Consider the following 18,467-nt stretch of genomic DNA (forward strand, 5'->3'; position numbering starts at 1 on the left):
ATTCGCTATCCAGGAGGTACTACTTCCAATTCAGAACACTACCCGTGCAACACCGTGTCAACCGGGCTAGTCAAAACATATTTTCAATAATTTGAACTGCAGATAAAAACAACTAAATGGTCTTTGGAAGTACTGGTTTAATTTAAGATTTACATATATGAGATTGTGAACGTCCGTGTTACAATCTAATGTCTACTAAAAACTGAATATAAAGAATGGGTAGGCCTACAAGGTTGATTGTGACACAAACCAGAAGCCAGTATAAGGCCTTTTAAGTATGTGAGAGAAATGTTTGTAATTTGGTGCGGAAGTAAATATATAAATGCAAAATTTTAGAAATAAATATCATCTGATTTGTAGTTTTAGACTAGAGCGAAATAAAGAACTCTCTTTAGGAAGAATAATTTAATAATAATTAACTCTTCTTCCAATTTAAAGACGTTGAAATATTTGGTTCATCATTTAGACCCCCCGGGATATTCGAATTGTCGTGATCGAAACTCGTGTTCAGGTCTGTTTGTTAATTTCCAACAATTCAAGAAAAATGTCTATCACCATAAATGTAACTGATGGTATTAGAAGTGTAACTTAAACTGACTACTGTAAATATTAATTTATATTACAGAATGTAAGCATTCAGGGTAATTATCTCAAATGTTTATTTCAATCAAAATGTGAAAATAATCAAAATACGAAAATAATCAAAACATGGGTAACAGAAACATAAACTACAATAAACAATAAACAGGATTTCCTTTCAGCTGTATCTCTTGTGATTTAACTTAGAAAAATTAAAGATTTAGTTTATTTCTTCTTTAGTTTAGAAAACGTTCCACTGCCAGTAGCATGAACGCCTGTTCCTTTTTTAATTTCAGTGTGGCTTCCACCTCTAGTTCTATCTAAATTCAAACCCAAACGTCCCCGAATCTTATCTGCAAATATAAAAAACGCAAATAGACATTTAGTTTATTTTGTTCAAGATTCTCAAAAGTAACCAGGCCAACAGTGAGGCTGATGTCCCCCGCGGAAATCCCGAAATAAACAGATGACACATATTAAGTAATCGCACATTCATTTTTTTTCAAGAAATCAAACTGATTATCAACTATACACTAAGTTTCATCACTCTCTAGCAGATATAATCAAAGTTATCTTGTCCCAAAGCATCGACCAATGAAATTGCTTAGCTCTGCTTAGCTTTAGCTCGAAATGTTAATCATTGAACTCAGTCAAGACATTCACCTAATGAACATCTACATCAAGTTTAAACATTCTACCTCAATTAAAAGCAGGGTTGTTATGTTCCAAAGTCTTGACCAATCAAATTGCATATCGCTCCTTAGCCTAAGCAGAAAATGTTCATGGTCGAACTTAGTCAAGGTAATGATATAATGAATCTATTACTCGGAGTTTCATCACTCTCACTTAATTATAACCAACGCTATCGTGCCCCAAAGCATCAACCAATCAGATTGCTTATCCCTCCTTACCGTAAGTAGACAATGTTCATCATCAAACTCCATCAAGGCACCTAATGAACGCCTACACCAAGTTTGAACATCCCAACTTAAATAAAAGGAGCGTTATTGTGTTCCAAAGTCTCGAGCAATCAAATTGCTTAAAGTCGAACTTAGTCAAGGTATTGATGTATTAAACTATACACCAAGTTTCAACACTTTCACTTAATTAGAAATAAAGTTATCATGTCCCAAAGCACCAACCAATCAAATCGCATATATCTGCTTACCCAAAGCAGAAAATGATCACCAAGGCATTGCCCTACTAAACACCGACACCAAGTTTGAACATTCTAGCTCAATTAGAAGGAGAGTTACTGTGTCCCAAAAAGTGTGACGGACAGACGTACGGACGGACAGATATTTTCATATCGGACAACAAAATTATCTATTGACAAAATAATCAATTATAAATAAACCATGAATCATATAAATACGTGAACTTTAACGATATATCGGTGTTACACTCAGGCGTGTTACACTACACAGTCGAGCAAAACGATTTTGGGGGGCAATCATTAAATTTTGGGGGCAGTGGCCAAATGATGCAAAAAATAAAATGTCAGTGGATATTAAAGGAGAAATATTAAAATTATTCCATCCCCATTCAGTGGTGTGGTGGAAAGGGCTGAGGGCGGGGGGGGGGGTGCAATTCCCAACCGGAGTTCGGGGTTTCAGAAGATCATAAGATTCTGATTTTGATTCAGGGCGTCTAGTTCCCAAACTCAAACTGCAGTCCCAGAAATTATCTCCGCTAGGCGCTAATTTCAGTTACTTTTCGAGATTTACTTTGGTTATTTTGTGAATCTTGCGGCTTTGCCAGGCATTTACCATCCCGTGATTGAAAATGACATGGATGACATTATCGATACTTTTGGTAATTACGAGAATCGTAAATGCCGTTTCTGTCCGAATGAACTAGGTTGTTTTGCTGTATATTATTATTACAATCGGGGGATGAGGTGGGTGGATGGCCGAATGGTTAGCACGTGCGCGCTGTACCATAACGTCTGTCATTGAGTCAACTGTCGTGGTTTCGATTCCGATTGTACGTGATTGTACCTGTCCAACCTCGTGGGTTTTCTCCGAGTCCTCCGATTTCCTCCCACTGCTTAAGACCCCTACGCGCAAGCGAATTATTGAAATAAAATTGAACCATGTGTTAGTCCCGAAATAACCTGGATTGTGTCGAGTGGACGTTTAACCCTATTTTACTCTCTCTTTATTACATATTTGGCCTAGAAAACAAGTTCTTTATCTGGCCTGATGTATAAACCACTCAACAAAAATCCCTCGTCACAGCCAGATTACTATTTTATACATAGATCGATTTCGATTCAGATAGTTGTGTTATAACATGTTGTAAAAATATACGATAATTATTAATAAGGTGTGATGATGAATAATACAAGAGATCAGTCAGTGTACACATTTTAGTTCTTAGCGAATTTCACGGATTGTCGACCGGGCGCTATCTGGTAAAGTGATGAAAGTTCATTTTTTGGGCGCTGCCGTCGTATTTGGAAAAAATAATAGATTCAAATGACAACTAAATTATAATTAGAGGGCTAGAGAATTTAGAATGTTGTCGTTTATAGTAGTGACATATAACAAAGATAAAAATAATAAATTCAAATGACAACTAAATTGTAATTAGAGGGCTAGAGAATTTAGAATGTTATCGTTTATGATAGTGGAATAGAACAAAGATAAAATTGTACTTATACAAGTGTATTAATCCTACCAGTTATAGAACTTTGATCCAAGTGTCCTGATTCCATCATATGCGGTATATTTCGGCCAATTTTTCCAAGAAGATTTGGTCCTGCAACATTTTTTGCCAATTTAGAAAACACTGTCGGTTTATCATCAGGCTGTTTGAATTTATTCTCATTTTCTTGATCTGTGGTTCTTAGCTCTGAAAACTCTAACGCAGCATCTTGAAGGTTGACTTCGGTATCAGAATACAGTGTTCCTTCTACATCACTAATTTCTTCATTCTCATCTTCATCTTCTCCCAAAGCGCCATTTGGACTTAAGTTGAGATCCCTCATATATTCTGCCATGTTTCGTTCCATTTGAGCAGATTGTGTTCTTAAATACTCATCATCATCTATATTCTGATGAAGATCGGTGCGTCTTGCGCAGTGATGGAGATGACTGGCATCATCAATAGCTTCATCAATCGCCAAATCCGACAAAGATTCAGAAACGCTCATCGGTTCGCCTGAAGTTGGTAGACTTTGACAAGCTATTGTTCCTCTGACGTAAAATCCGGTATCTTCTTCATCTTTGACCATCATATCATGGTATTCATGAGTTATCTCTTCAAGGCGTTTCATTTCTTTTCTCTTAACATCAAGTGCAAAAGTTGTTTCATTAACTTGGTGTTGACAATCATATTCCAGTTCATCTAACTACAAAAACGAAATATACAAAACGAATATTGTACATGTAGAGAAAAATATGGATGACGTCATAGTAGACCCGACGTCAGTCATTTTGTTTGCGTATTCAATTCTACAAAGCAGTCGTCACAAATTAATATACTGAATACATGGCCTATAGTTCGTTTCTATTGTGAAAATACTTTAAATCTAATTCAATGGCCCAGGAAAAAAAGATATTGTTTCAAGCCAAAAGTGATAATTTGAATCCATTCAACCGACATTATGCAATATTTTTTATTTTTTTAAAAAAAATTATTTCATTTAATAGTATGCTTCGAGGATTAGAACTGAACGTTACAGTGCTATAACCTTTAATGTTTTACAAATGTTTATAAAATTACTCAGTGGATATTTTTTAAGACCCTTATAAATAGTTTTGGACTGTATTGTTCTCAGATTCTTCAATAATTCTGGAAAAACATTGTGTAGGCGTTGTATACGTGGTCCCAAATTTAAGCAATATTTTTTAAGACCCTTATAAATCAGTTTTGGACTGTATAGTTCTCAGATTCTTCAGTAATTCTGGGAAAACATTGTATAGGCGTTGTATACGTGGTCCAAAATTTAAGCAATTTTGTCTATACGTAGGCTTACACATGCAATCTCGTAAAAACAATTACTTGTATCAATCCCTGTGGATGTAGATGGGTGTAGATTTATCCCTGTGGATGTAGATTAATCCCTGTGGATGTAGATGGGTGTAGATTTAACGATGTGTTAGGAATATACATTAAATTATTATTCGAAATCTAGATGTATGCCAGATGCAAATTTTCAAATCGCAATAACCTGTTTTATAAATGAAATGAAATGGGGTTAGACGTCATACTGTTTTGCCCCTTCTTATAGGCTAATAAAGACGGGCATACGCCATGCAGTGTGCTATAAGGGAAATTTTGTCCGGAAAGCGGCACTATGGCCTACACTTATATCGAATTCCAACTGCCAAGGGATCTTTTATGTGCACGTTAATGTGTACACGGGGCCTCAATTTATCGTCACATCCGAACGACTAGACAGCTGTCCTTGCCAGGTCCTCCATCCTGCACCACTGACAAGAGGAAACCACGTCGGAAAATCCAGATGAACCTAATGGCTTTTAAACAATAATAAAAGAAAATTTGGCGTACCTCGGACAGAAGGTTTCTTTCTTCTTTACAAAGGTTTAACCATTCTAGGGCAGTATGCATTCTTTCACGGTCAACCCCTTCTGGTGATTCTATAAAATAATACAATTAGTCTTATTACTATTGTATTAATTACACTAGTTTGGCGTACTTCGGACAGAAGGTTTCTTCTTTACAAAGTCAAAAGTTTAACCATTCTAGAGCAGTATGTATTCTTTCACGGTGAACCCCTTCTGGTGAAGTTAGGATATTTCTAGGGGGATATTTCTGTATCTGTGTTAATATGATGAATGCATAATGCATAATTCATCTGTTCTATTGTCGTCGCCCCAGTCCATCCGTCCACAGTGTGTTTGTGGACACTATACAGGTCACAATTTTATATCGGATTTTGACGAAAACTTGAAATATCGGTTTATATCCCACAGATCTCGGTTCCTTTCGATATTGGCATGTATCGGGCTGTAACTTCGTGTATTAAGGCCCCTGATTATACAAAAAGTAACAATTTTTATACGCACACATTTTCATTTGGACGTAGGCCTATAGACGTATGGTGTCGTCGCCCTTGTCCGCCCGTTCAAAATTTTTACCCGATTATGACGATACTTGAAATAATTGTTGGTTTATCTCCCAAATATCTCGGTTCCTTTCATTTACTATGGCCCCTGATTGTACGAAAAATCACGTTTTTAGCTTGCCGACATTCTAGAGGTCACAAGTTTTATCCGATTTTGATTAAACTTGAAATGTATGTTTATAACCCACATGTCTCGGTTCCTTTCGATATTCGCACATATCGGACCGTAACTTCCTGAATTATGGCCCCTGATTGTACGAAAAATCACGTTTTTAGCTTGCCGACACTCTAGAGGTCACAAGTTTTATCCGATTTTGATTAAACGTGAAATGTATGTTTATAACCCACATATCTCGGTTCCTTTCGATGTTCTCAAATATCGGACGGTAACTTCCTGGATTTTGGCCCCTGATTGTACGAAAAATCACGTTTTATCCGATTTATCCGTTCGAATATATCACCGTTACACCATAATTATGACATAATGATGGCTGAGTTCGAATTTCGTGAAAATCGGACCGAAGCTGCCGGACAAAATGGCTGCTCCTCGTACGCAAATTGTGTAAAAGTATGGTATATCAAGGTTGTGGACCCTCTAGAGATCACAATTTTAATCCGATTTTATCCCATTTAAAAAAAACAACATTCGAATATATATATACTATTCAAAAAAAGTAGGGGATATTTGATTTTGGGGGCATAATACTAAAATATGCAAATGACTACGAAAAAAGTCACTATAGAACCTAACAGAAGAAACATTTCCAGTTACATGTGACGCTCAAAGGCACCAATAGCTACCGCATGGAATGCAGGTGATGCTTGGGATCATCATGGGGGTCCAACCCAAGATTTGCACGACTCTGACTTTGAATGTTACAGTCATTGTGGCATTGAATTCCAGGGTGGAAACATCAGTTTAATTGTTTTAGTGACCAGAAAACAAATTTTGATATGCGTCGGCTTACCCAAAATGAAAGGTTACGTGCCCTTGGCATGCTACAGATCGGCACAACACAGGCGGTTGTGGCGCGGACGATGAATGTTTCTCAGTCTGTCATAAGCAGGCTATGGTCCAGATACCGTGATACACAATCTGTACAGGACAGACCACGCTCAGGTCGACCAAGGGCGACAACTCAAGCCCAGGATCGATTTATCCGTACCTTGGCCTTGAGAAATCGTGTCATCACAGCAAATCAGATCAGCGCTCGTCTTCAAACAGACACTGGTGTGAGAGTGAGTGGCCAGACGATTCGGAATCGACTGCATAGGGGTCACCTTCGCGCCCTACTTCCTCGCGTGATCCCTTGTTTGAGAGATCATCACATTCAGGCAAGACGTCGTTGGTGTAGGGATCGTCAACACTGGGATAATCGACGCTGGAGCAATGTGATGTTTTCAGATGAGTCAAGGTTCACTGTTGATTTTTTGGACAGACGTAGGAGGGTGTGGCCTCGTCGAAACGAGCGCTTCCAAGACGTTAACGTCATCAGACATGATCGATTTGGGGGTGGTTCTGTTATGGTGTGGGGAGGCATCACTGTTGCTGGAAGAACGGCTTTACATGTTGTTGCAGGGCGTGTTACAGGCCAGTACTACCGGGACAACATCTTGGCAGTCCATGTTGTGCCGTTCGCACGACGTCATGGCCGCCGTTTCATCTTCCAGGATGACAACGCAAGATGTCACAGGGCCAGGATCGTTACAGGTTACCTCCAACAACAGAACATCACCACATTACCTTGGCCAGCACTGAGTCCCGACCTCTCCCCCATCGAGCATGTCTGGGACATGCTTGGACAGAGGTTACGTCAACGTCAACAACGTCCTGCCAATGTCCAAGAACTTGCTGCTGCGTTGCAACAGGAATGGGACAATCTGGACCAAAATGACCTTAGACGTCTCATTAGGAGTATGCCACGTCGGATCAATGCTTGTTTGGCAAACAGAGGAGGATTTACACGTTACTGACTTGGTTGTGATGCTGTGGTAACTTTGCTGTTTGACCCCGGGTATCATTTTACCCTTATAATGGTCAGTCTGTGCCTTACTTAGTCTAACGATCATTTGGAATAAATCGATGAATGTGAACTTCATTTCATTTTGTCATTTGTTTCTTCGTTAGTTTCATTAGGTGACTTTAATAACACTTAAAAATCAAATATCCCCTACTTTTTTTGAATAGTATATCACCGTTACACCATAATGATGGTTGAGTACAAATGTCGTGAAAATCGGACTGAAACTGCCGGAAAAATTCCGACTCCCTGTACGCAAATAGCTTTAAAGTATGTAACATCCAGGTCATAATTCTGATGAAACTTTAAACACGTATTTATATCCCAAAGATCTCGGTTGATGTCGATTTTCGCGCAAATCGAATTTTAACTTCCTGGATTATGGCTCCTGAATATGCGAAAAAATTGCGATTTTAGCGTGTGGACCCTCTAGAGGCCACAATTTTTATCCGATTTTAAACATCGTTTAAATGTATGACCACTACCCTGATGATGGTTGAGTTCGAATTTTGCAAAAATAGGACCGAAACTGCCCGACAAAATGGCCGCTCCACATACGCAAATAGTGTAAAAATATGTAATACAAATAGTCCAGGCACTTTAACTCCATTTATTCGCACCATTCCGGGCAGTTGCTGCAATAGAAATGCCGATCACGGTTTATGGTCTTTTAAGACGTATATTATCACCGAAAAAAGTCCAAGTCCGAAATCCGTACATGGGTCAAATTGTCCAAAATCCAAAATGGCCACCAGGTTTGACTCGAAAATGGCAAGTTTTATCCACTTATCATAATATGATAAAATGACCAAATTTGGTGTCAAAATATACGTGTTAGAGGCAGCTGATCCTATTTTCGACACATCTTTTCATCTTGGTAATTAACTGGCTCCCCTTGGTCAAAATAATAATATGTGAAAATCCCATTGGAGATTTCAGGATTAAGAGTAGTCCAGTCTGCTTCAGATCTAATACGATGGCATTCATCCAGCGTCGTCTAAATTTCATTTAGACACTCTGGCCAACCACTGCTTACTACGGAAGCAGCGTAGCAAGCATGGCGAAAGGGGCCACTCTCAGCCCACTGTGGACGCAGCGTCGTGGGTGTGTCCGATTTCGATCACCAACCTCGAAAAAAAAATTGAGACAAGATGGCCAAATCTATTAAAACACGTGGCGAATTTATTTCACAAAACGATTCATATGTTGAAACACAAATTGATACAGTATCGCCTGTTTGTCAGATATGCAGTGAACCATTTGATAATGAACTGCCCACCTTCATTTGGAAAATGACGGAAAGAGGCCGACAATAATGAGCCGATTAAGATCCCTGGCCTACGTTCAATAATGAGCGGAGATACCAATTTCAATGGCAGAAAAATTTAGGAAAGAGTAAAACTTGGTGTAAAGTCATAACTAAGTTTGACAATGAGCCAAGGGCGTGCTAGGGTAGGCAGACCAAAGTTAGGGAACTTTGGGAGGGGGGGCAGGATCGGGAAATTTGAGTTCTGTGGCACATGATTGAAGATTTGACACCTATGTGAGACATGACATACCATACATTGACATACCCCTACACTGCTATCGCAGTGACCTGGGGGACACTCCAAATGAAATTTAGTTAATACTGGATGAATGTCATTGTATTAGGTCTAAGGTAGGAGTATCATTAATCTCCAATCCCCAATCGGAAATCTAAATCCCTAATTGAAATTTCTCATACATTGACAAAGGAAGCCACTTAATCGCTAAAATATGTACAAAAATGGATTCACCCACCTCGAAAACGTATAATTTGACACCGAACTTGATGCTTATGTAAAATTCGAATTTCCCAGCCAAAACTGTCCGCCATCTTGAATAACCCCCAATATTGATTCAGCGACAACAATTATCACAAAAGTGTGTATGGAAATGGATTCAGTTACCCCAAAAACGTATATTTTGATACCAAACTCAATCATATTATGATAATTGGGTGGAAATCGGCAGCCATTTTGGATTTTGGCCAATTTGACCCATTTGGGCATGGATTTCGGACTGGGACTTTTTTTCTTTTTTTTTTGGTGATAATATACGTCTAGGCCGACCATAAACCGTGATCGGCATTTATATTGCAGCAACTGGCCTCACTTAGGCTATCTTACCTAGACTAAAAGGTTTTGGACCATCTAGAGGTCACAAATTTTAACTGATTTTGATGAAACTTAAAATGTATGATTATATCCCAAATATCTGGGTTCCTATCGATACTTGCGTTCATCGGACCATTACTTCCTGGATTAAGACCACTGATAGTATGAAAAATCGTTTTTAATTTGTCCATCTCTTGCAAAATGTGGGTGTGCCTTGCATGGCAACCGCTTATTCAATTCTTAGCAAAAGTGGAAAAAGGTTATGGTTCTTACCATTAATGGCATTTGTTATCCTATCAAGACGAATATCATCAATAGTGTTTAATTCTTCTAAAACTTTCTCCTTTTCTTCATTTGTTGCGGACACGTGGTCGTTTACTAAAGACTACAATAAATTAAATATAAAATTCAATTGCCACAAAATTGAAAATGTGAATAGTTTCGATTATAAATCTCCGTGGTGATTTTTTTTAATCGTAACAAATGGACTTTCAAATATTATAATTTGTTGAAGAATTGTGACATTTACCATTTAATTATTGATAATCTCTAGAAATTAACCAGTCCCCAATATTTACGTGTGCATTCTAATCTTTAATATTTCTTATTAATAGATTCCCCGGTTGTACGTGACAAGGAGTAGGGTCGCCTGTCCAACCTCGTGGGTTTTCTCCGGGTCCTCCAGTTTCCTCCCACTGCTAAAGATCCCTACGCGCAAACGAATTCTTGAAATAAAATTGAACCATATGCTAGTCCCGAAATGATCTCTCTCTCTCTCTCTCTCTCTCTCTCTCTCTCTCTTACTTATTAATAATGAAAACGTTGTTAATAAGGACAGATAATTTATGTTAAATTTAAAACAATCTCAGAACTTTTCTTTAACTTGCCCATTCATTCATGATTTGGTTTTCGACTTGCAGCTTTCTATCTTTAGCGAACTGCAGTTCCTCCATTTTCTGGTAGAAGGTTTCTCTAGCTTCATCTAGTCAACGAATAAGTTAAAGTAATAGTACCAATAAGCAAAGCAAGATAACTTGACTCATCTCATGTGTAAAGATGTGAGAATTTAGCGGTCATGCATAAATAAACCGTTTTCGTCAAAAACAGCATAAGAAGATTTGACGTTAATAAGTGCCCCACCCCACCCCACACACGGTTAGCTAATCCACCTTATTTTATGCCGCCGACTGGACCCCCCCCCCCCCGGATTCCCAGGTCCTATAAAATCGGTCTTGACGTGTTTTTTCCAGAGAAATTTCAATATTCACAACAGTCCGAATCAGCATTATTTTTGATAATTAACCCAGAAATATTAAACACCTTTCTGTATTTCTCTAGGGATAGCAAGTCTTCAAGATATATCAAATTGCAGTCTAATTTACCCCCACCCCCTCTTACTCTCCCGCTGCGCCCACTCCCTTGCTATAAAATGTATGCTTGCTGGCAGCTGAATAATTTGTTCATATTTATATAAGATTGATTGGTTCAGATTCCCGACAAAACATCGGTTGACTTCAAATTAATTTCAATGATAAAATAAACATTTACCTCTTCTCTTTCTAGCACTGTTTATATCATCACTATCTAGAATAATATTATGTACTGCATAGCAGGCAGGTCGAGTACTACATTTATTGGCTAACGTTCGTTGTAACGAATCTACAAATAAACAAAAATATTTTAGGTTTTAAAAGTAAACTTAAATTATGTTATTGTATTATGTTTCATAAATTTAGAATAAAGGGGCGCCCTGAGAAAAAGTAAATAAACACTGAATTTAAGTATACTTCTTTGACATGGTCATTTTATGTGCTCATTAAAGTTTTTATTGATATGGATGATTTACAAATCTTCCTGTATTCTGACTATTGTAGTTTTATCAATGCCAGTTTTAAGACTAACGGTGTTTAGGCTAGGCAGATTTCTGTCGTGTATATATGGATCCATATAGTCCAGTTGCCAAACCCCATTTTATGCCTTGACGTGGAAATATAGTCCACCTAATGTTTTTGGTGGATTAATATCTTCAATATGTGTAGATTCAGAATCCGGAACTTGCCTTGGGGAAAGTAAAATATTCAATATGGCCGCCATGAGGCATTTCCTGGTTATTTAGTGGAGTAAAATATGTGATGACTAATTCCACTAGAGGTGGGGGTGGGGTGAGCTGGGGCAAATTCATAATGGAGGCTTATTTTGGCAGTAAACTTACAAAGTTCCCTAAGAATGTGTGCAATATATTGAAATATAGGCTTTTGGTGTATTATATATATATCTTCAATATTTGTAGTTTCAGAATCCGGATAATGCTTGGGGAAATTAAAATATTAAATTAAAAGATGGGCGTCATGAGGCATTTTCTGGTTATTTACTTTAATTTAGTGGGATAAAATTAGGAACAGATTCTCTCGGACCTCGGTATGAAGGTGATTTTCTGTAAGAATTTGACCCGCTGAATCCAGTGAACTTGGGCATTCCTCCTAAAAAAAGAGGGCTAATTCCTCTAGGAGGCCCAATTCAAAATGGAGGCTCAATTGGAGGGGGGGGGGCTCATAAAGTCCCCCAAAAAGCTGTGCAATATATTAAACTATAGGTTTTCGGTATCAGTTACTCAGTTATAAACATAAATACATGTTCCGACAAAAATTATTCCAGAATGAGCTCATATTCAAAATGGTGACCATATTTGGCAAAACATAACGATATTAGTAATGTATTATTAAACTATAGGTTTTCGGGTTCGCAGAATTCATATCTGATTGGCGAAATGTGCTATGACCGAGCGAAATGCCAATATGGTTCCCAAATTCAACAAAATGCCAAAATGTTAAGTAGACCATGGAAGAAAATAGAACCGGTAATGTAAAAGCTTATGTATCACAGGACTAAGAAGACAAATTACAGGGCCATGTGTCGCCTTTTCTACTAGAAAACACAGGGGAATAAGGGATGGAAATGTTTGTCAGCGTGATACAAAACCCCAGATTTACCGGCGCGTATGAATGACTAAATAACTGACAAGACAAATGTCATAACCGTTGCATGACACGGATGGTATTTGAAGAATCGGACTGTTTTACCGATTGCGAGTATTCCAGTGAGATAGACAAATACATGAGGTTGCCCAAGACAACTATGTAAGCCCCAGTTACCTATTAGAAATATTTGCTTTCAACTCAAGATGGTAGTGGAATACTTTCGCAAGGATACACTCTCTTGAACCATTGAATAACCCGAGCGGTATTCAATGGTCATTGAGTTCTATCTATATATTACACACGGTATTAGGGAACATTATGAGTTTACTTCAAAAACGAGCCCCCATTGTGAATTTGGCCCCCTAGCGGAATTAACCGTCACTTTTAGGAGGAATACACAAGCTCATTAGATTCAGCGGGTCAAATTCTTACAGAAACCACCTTCATACCGAGGTCTGAGAGAATCTGTCCCGAATTTTATCCCTTTAGATTAAAGTAAATAACCAGAAAATGCCTCATGACGACCATCTTGAATATCTTAAAATCCCCATGGATATCAGATTGGCATCATCCTGATTCTGAATCTACACATATTGAAGATATATAATACATCGAAAACTTATATTTCAATATATACTATTCAAAAAAAGTAGGGGATATTTGATTTTGGGGGCATAATACTAAAATATGCAAATGACTACGAAAAAAGTCACTATAGAACCTAACAGAAGAAACATTTCCAGTTACATGTGACGCCCAAACGCACCAATAGCTACCGCATGGAATGCAGGTGATGCTTGGGATCATCATGGGGGTCCAACCCAAGATTTGCACGACTCTGACTTTGAATGTTACAGTCATTGTGGCATTGAATTCCAGGGTGGAAACATCAGTTTAATTGTTTTAGTGACCAGAAAACAAATTTTGATATGCGTCGGCTTACCCAAAATGAAAGGTTACGTGCCCTTGGCATGCTACAGATCGGCACAACACAGGCGGTTGTGGCGCGGACGATGAATGTTTCTCAGTCTGTCATAAGCAGGCTATGGTCCAGATACCGTGATACACAATCTGTACAGGACAGACCACGCTCAGGTCGACCAAGGGCGACAACTCAAGCCCAGGATCGATTTATCCGTACCTTGGCCTTGAGAAATCGTGTCATCACAGCAAATCAGAACAGCGCTCGTCTTCAAACAGACACTGGTGTGAGAGTGAGTGGCCAGACGATTCGGAATCGACTGCATAGGGGTCACCTTCGCGCCCGACGTCCTCGCGTGATCCCTTGTTTGAGAGATCATCACATTCAGGCAAGACGTCGTTGGTGTAGGGATCGTCAACACTGGGATAATCGACGCTGAGCAATGTGATGTTTTCAGATGAGTCAAGGTTCACTGTTGATTTTTTGGACAGACGTAGGAGGGTGTGGCGTCGTCGAAACGAGCGCTTCCAAGACGTTAACGTCATCAGACATGATCGATTTGGGGGTGGTTCTGTTATGGTGTGGGGAGGCATCACTGTTGCTGGAAGAACGGCTTTACATGTTGTTGCAGGGCGTGTTACAGGCCAGTACTACCGGGACAACATCTTGGCAGTCCATGTTGTGCCGTTCGCACGACGTCATGGCCGCCGTTTCATCTTTCAGGATGACAACGCAAGATGTCACAGGGCCAGGATCGTTACAGGTTACCTCCAACAACAGAACATCACCACATTACCTTGGCCAGCACTGAGTCCCGACCTCTCCCCCATCGAGCATGTCTGGGACATGCTTGGACAGAGGTTACGTCAACGTCAACAACGTCCTGCCAATGTCCAAGAACTTGCTGCTGCGTTGCAACAGGAATGGGACAATCTGGACCAAAATGACCTTAGACGTCTCATTAGGAGTATGCCACGTCGGATCAATGCTTGTTTGGCAAACAGAGGAGGATTTACCCGTTACTGACTTGGTTGTGATGCTGTGGTAACTTTGCTGTTTGACCCCGGGTATCATTTTACCCTTATAATGGTCAGTCTGTGCCTTACTTAGTCTAACGATCATTTGGAATAAATCGATGAATGTGAACTTCATTTCATTTTGTCATTTGTTTCTTCGTCAGTTTCATTAGGTGACTTTAATAACACTTAAAAATCAAATATCCCCTACTTTTTTTGAATAGTATATTACAAACCTTTTAGGGAACTTTATTTTCCTGCCAAATTAAGACATCATTTTGAATTTTGCCCCCTAGCGAAATTAGCCGTCACTTTTAGGAGGAATACCGAAGCTCATTGGATTCAGCGGGTCGAATTCTTATAAAAACGATCTTCAAACCGAGTCACATATTTTACCCCAATAAAAAAAAACAGAAAATGCCTCATGGCGCCCATCTTGAATATTTAAATTTCCTCAAGGGTGCCAGGGTGGCGTCATCTGGATTTTGAATTTACAAATACTGAAGACATATAACCCGTTAAAAAACAGTTGGTGGATTATATTTCCAGGTTTGTCGACTTGCTGCCGGAATAATATTACAATTAGTGTGAAAGGATGGTTGTCTTCGTCTTAACATGGACCGTATATAGACAGTCTATGGTCTTAACAAACTCACCCGACATGATTAAAATGATATCACCAGTTGCTAAATGCAGGTTTATCACTGATAGCACCAGCATTTGGAGTGAAAGCATCCTGTCATTATATTAAATTTGTGAACGATTTCCAGTAAAAATCCACAAGACAAATTAAATCAGTAATGGATTGAGCCTTAAAACTTCCCCCGTGATGAATATCCTAGAAAATGTACAAAATATTTGTTTTCGCCTCTTTTTTAAATTTAATCAAACGGTCCCAGTTTACCGGACATTGGGCATTTGTCCGCATGGCCAATCCGCCTCTGGACTAAAAATGGAACTTAACATTCTTTAAGTAATAACCATTTTTTTTTTGTCACTCGTAATCTGGAAATGGTGGTAATTTGGAACCTTTTTCGTTGTAAATGGTAACCGAAATTAGGAAAATTGCCAGTGTGTCTCTGTAGTCGTGATTTCAATAGGCCTACCTTGTTCAATGGAAAACATCTATTTTGTGTATAAGGGTGACTTGTAATGTGTTTCAAAAACCAACTTCAATCTCCCAAGCCTACTCCTAAATGCTCAACTGAATTAGTAATGACAGCATTAAGCATGGTCCTTGTCGGTAGGTCTACTAAATTTCACATGTCTGTGTCATTATTGGTGGGGGGGTGGGGTGGTCAAAGGGTTAGCATGTGCGCACTGTATCATAAGGCCTGTCATTGAGTCAACTGGCGCGGTTTCGAATCCCCGGTTGTACGTGACAAGAAGTAGGGTCGTCTGTCCAACCTCGTGGGTTTTCTCCGGGTCCTCCGGTTTACTCCCACTGCTAAAGAGACTACGCGCAAGCGAATTATTGAAATAAAATTAAACCATATGTTAGTCCCGAAAAGACTTGGTTTGTGTCGAGTGGACGTTAAACCCTATTTCTCTCTCTCTCTCTCTCATAATTGGGATTCAATGAAAACGCACGTCTGAAGTGCCGTCGTCACACAACGCAGCTGAAATGTGATTTTTGTTCACACCTGCCCCACCCTGTTAAACCACTGCTGGTACCCAATTGATACAACCATATATTTGATAAACGTTAAATTATGTTTTGGTTTTTCTTTTCAGATATACATATACCTCGCTCTGTGAGTAAATCTTCCTGCAGTGTTTCAAGCTCCAGAAGTTTATCGGCACTCAGATTGAGTTCGTATTCCATTTGTCCGATTAAACCCACCATATCAGACAATGCCCTTTCTGTAGCGGTCATGGTTCCTTCAACATTATCAACAGCTGTGCCACGCTGTTGCGCGAGATACCGCAACCCCTGTACTTCTTTTTCTAGATCCCTTAAACATTCACGAATATCTCTGCCTTCCGATTCAGATGAATCTTGCTGCATTTGTATATCCATCTCGTATTTTAATTAGTACGTACTTTACTTTTCTGTAACTAAAGTAATTGCACTATTTATTAAACCAGCGGTGCCATGCAAGATATACCCACATTTTGCAAAAGATAGACAAAGAACAAACTGGAAAAAGGCAATATTTTGTATAATCAGGAAGTTACGGCCCGATATGCACAAACCGAGTGCTTTTGGATATAAACATATATTTTAATTTTCATGAAGATCGGATAAAAATTGTGATTTCTAGTGGGTCCACAACCTTGGTATTACCTTGGACCGTATTATATACATTTACATTATTTGCGTACAAGTAATAGCCATTTTGCAGGACGGAGGGCATGACAAGGGCGGCTGTCTTGTTCGCATTGGACGAAAAACCGAGGCCCTGTGTACACATTGGCGTGAAAATGAACAAAATTTGAACGGCCAACTTCCGCTATATCTGGAAATTGTTGTCTTCGAGCAAAATTTGACCTATTTCGACCAATTGTTTACCCTAATTTCAATACTCTCCTACCCAAAATGTTGTGTCTCTAAATTTTTGATATTGGTCAGGTAGGATGGGCTTAGTAGTCCATGTAAAATCCGGCAATTGTTGAGAATGAATGAATCGTGTGGAATTTTCTGTGAGTGATCTTAAAGTGGTCATTTTACATAATATGTTTAAAACTACGCCGTTTTAAAACTTGTGTAAGTGCTTCTTTGCAGGTCTAGCATAGAATTGCTTGGTGTGGTTGTGGAGAGAATCCCTAAAGTAAATGTCAGAAGAAAAACACTGGCTGCAACGTAACCCACTAGAGTGCCGCAATATACCGAAAATGTGTAAAAACGGTATTTTCCACGCAATTCGTCTTCTAACTGATGACGGACTACCGTCTTTAAGAGTTAAATGACCATTGATAATCAATATTAGTACTATATTTTGTTACTTGAACGTTCCTCGTGCCAAATATACTATCTTGGTTAAAATCATGAAGTTTGCGGTCATCGTAGAAAGGGGCGTAACTGCTGTATAATTTTGCAGGATCAGGCAACGATTATTCTCATCTGTATTCATTAGTTAGTAGCACGGAAGTGCATAAATTTATTAGCTGGCATGGCATGCGTTTATATTTGTACAATTTAACCAAAGAGAGAGAGAGAGAGAGAGAAATGGGGTTTAACATCCACTCGACACAAACTAGGTCATTTCGGGACTAACATATGGTTTAATTTTATTTCAATAATTCGCTTGCGCGTAGGGGTCTTTAGCAGTAGGAGGAAACCGGAGGACCCGGAGAAAACCCACGAGGCTGGACAGGCGACCCTACCGGGGATTCGAAACCACGCCAGTTGACTCAATAACATGTCTTATGATACAGCACGCACGTGCTAACCATTCGGCCATCCAACCCCAAAGTACTATTTTGTTTTGTAGCACTGGTTTTGGCCTACGTCCTCTTCTCCTTCATGGATTTCAATATGGAATGTATGGCATCCTCCCGATTGCCCATGCCTTTTCCATGAAAACTTCCAAATGTTTTATACAGATGAGAATAAGCGGGTCTGATTCCTAAAATAGTTTCGACCAAAATAACCTATTTGGCACAAGGAACATTGGGAGAAAGACACGCGAACCCAATAATCCTATGCTTGTTGTGTAGTGACTGCAACTTAATGTCACCGGATCATCTACAATCCCCTCGTCCTTTTATAAAATCT

The 18,467-nt window shown here is 39.1% G+C and overlaps 1 long non-coding RNA gene across 1 annotated transcript; it reads right to left on the reverse strand.

Annotated features, from left to right (window-relative positions):
• Positions 1–272: 272 nt before the first annotated feature.
• Positions 273–10,219, reverse strand: LOC126815616 (uncharacterized). Its single transcript, XR_007678000.2, has 4 exons — positions 10,107–10,219; positions 5,098–5,186; positions 3,262–3,934; positions 273–932 (listed from the first exon to the last, which is right to left on the reverse strand). It is a non-coding gene; the product is annotated as an uncharacterized LOC126815616 (long non-coding RNA).
• Positions 10,220–18,467: the final 8,248 nt, after the last annotated feature.

The sequence above is a fragment of the Patella vulgata genome, chromosome 3, assembly GCF_932274485.2.
Source record: "Patella vulgata chromosome 3, xgPatVulg1.2, whole genome shotgun sequence".
NCBI lineage: Eukaryota > Metazoa > Mollusca > Gastropoda > Patellidae > Patella > Patella vulgata.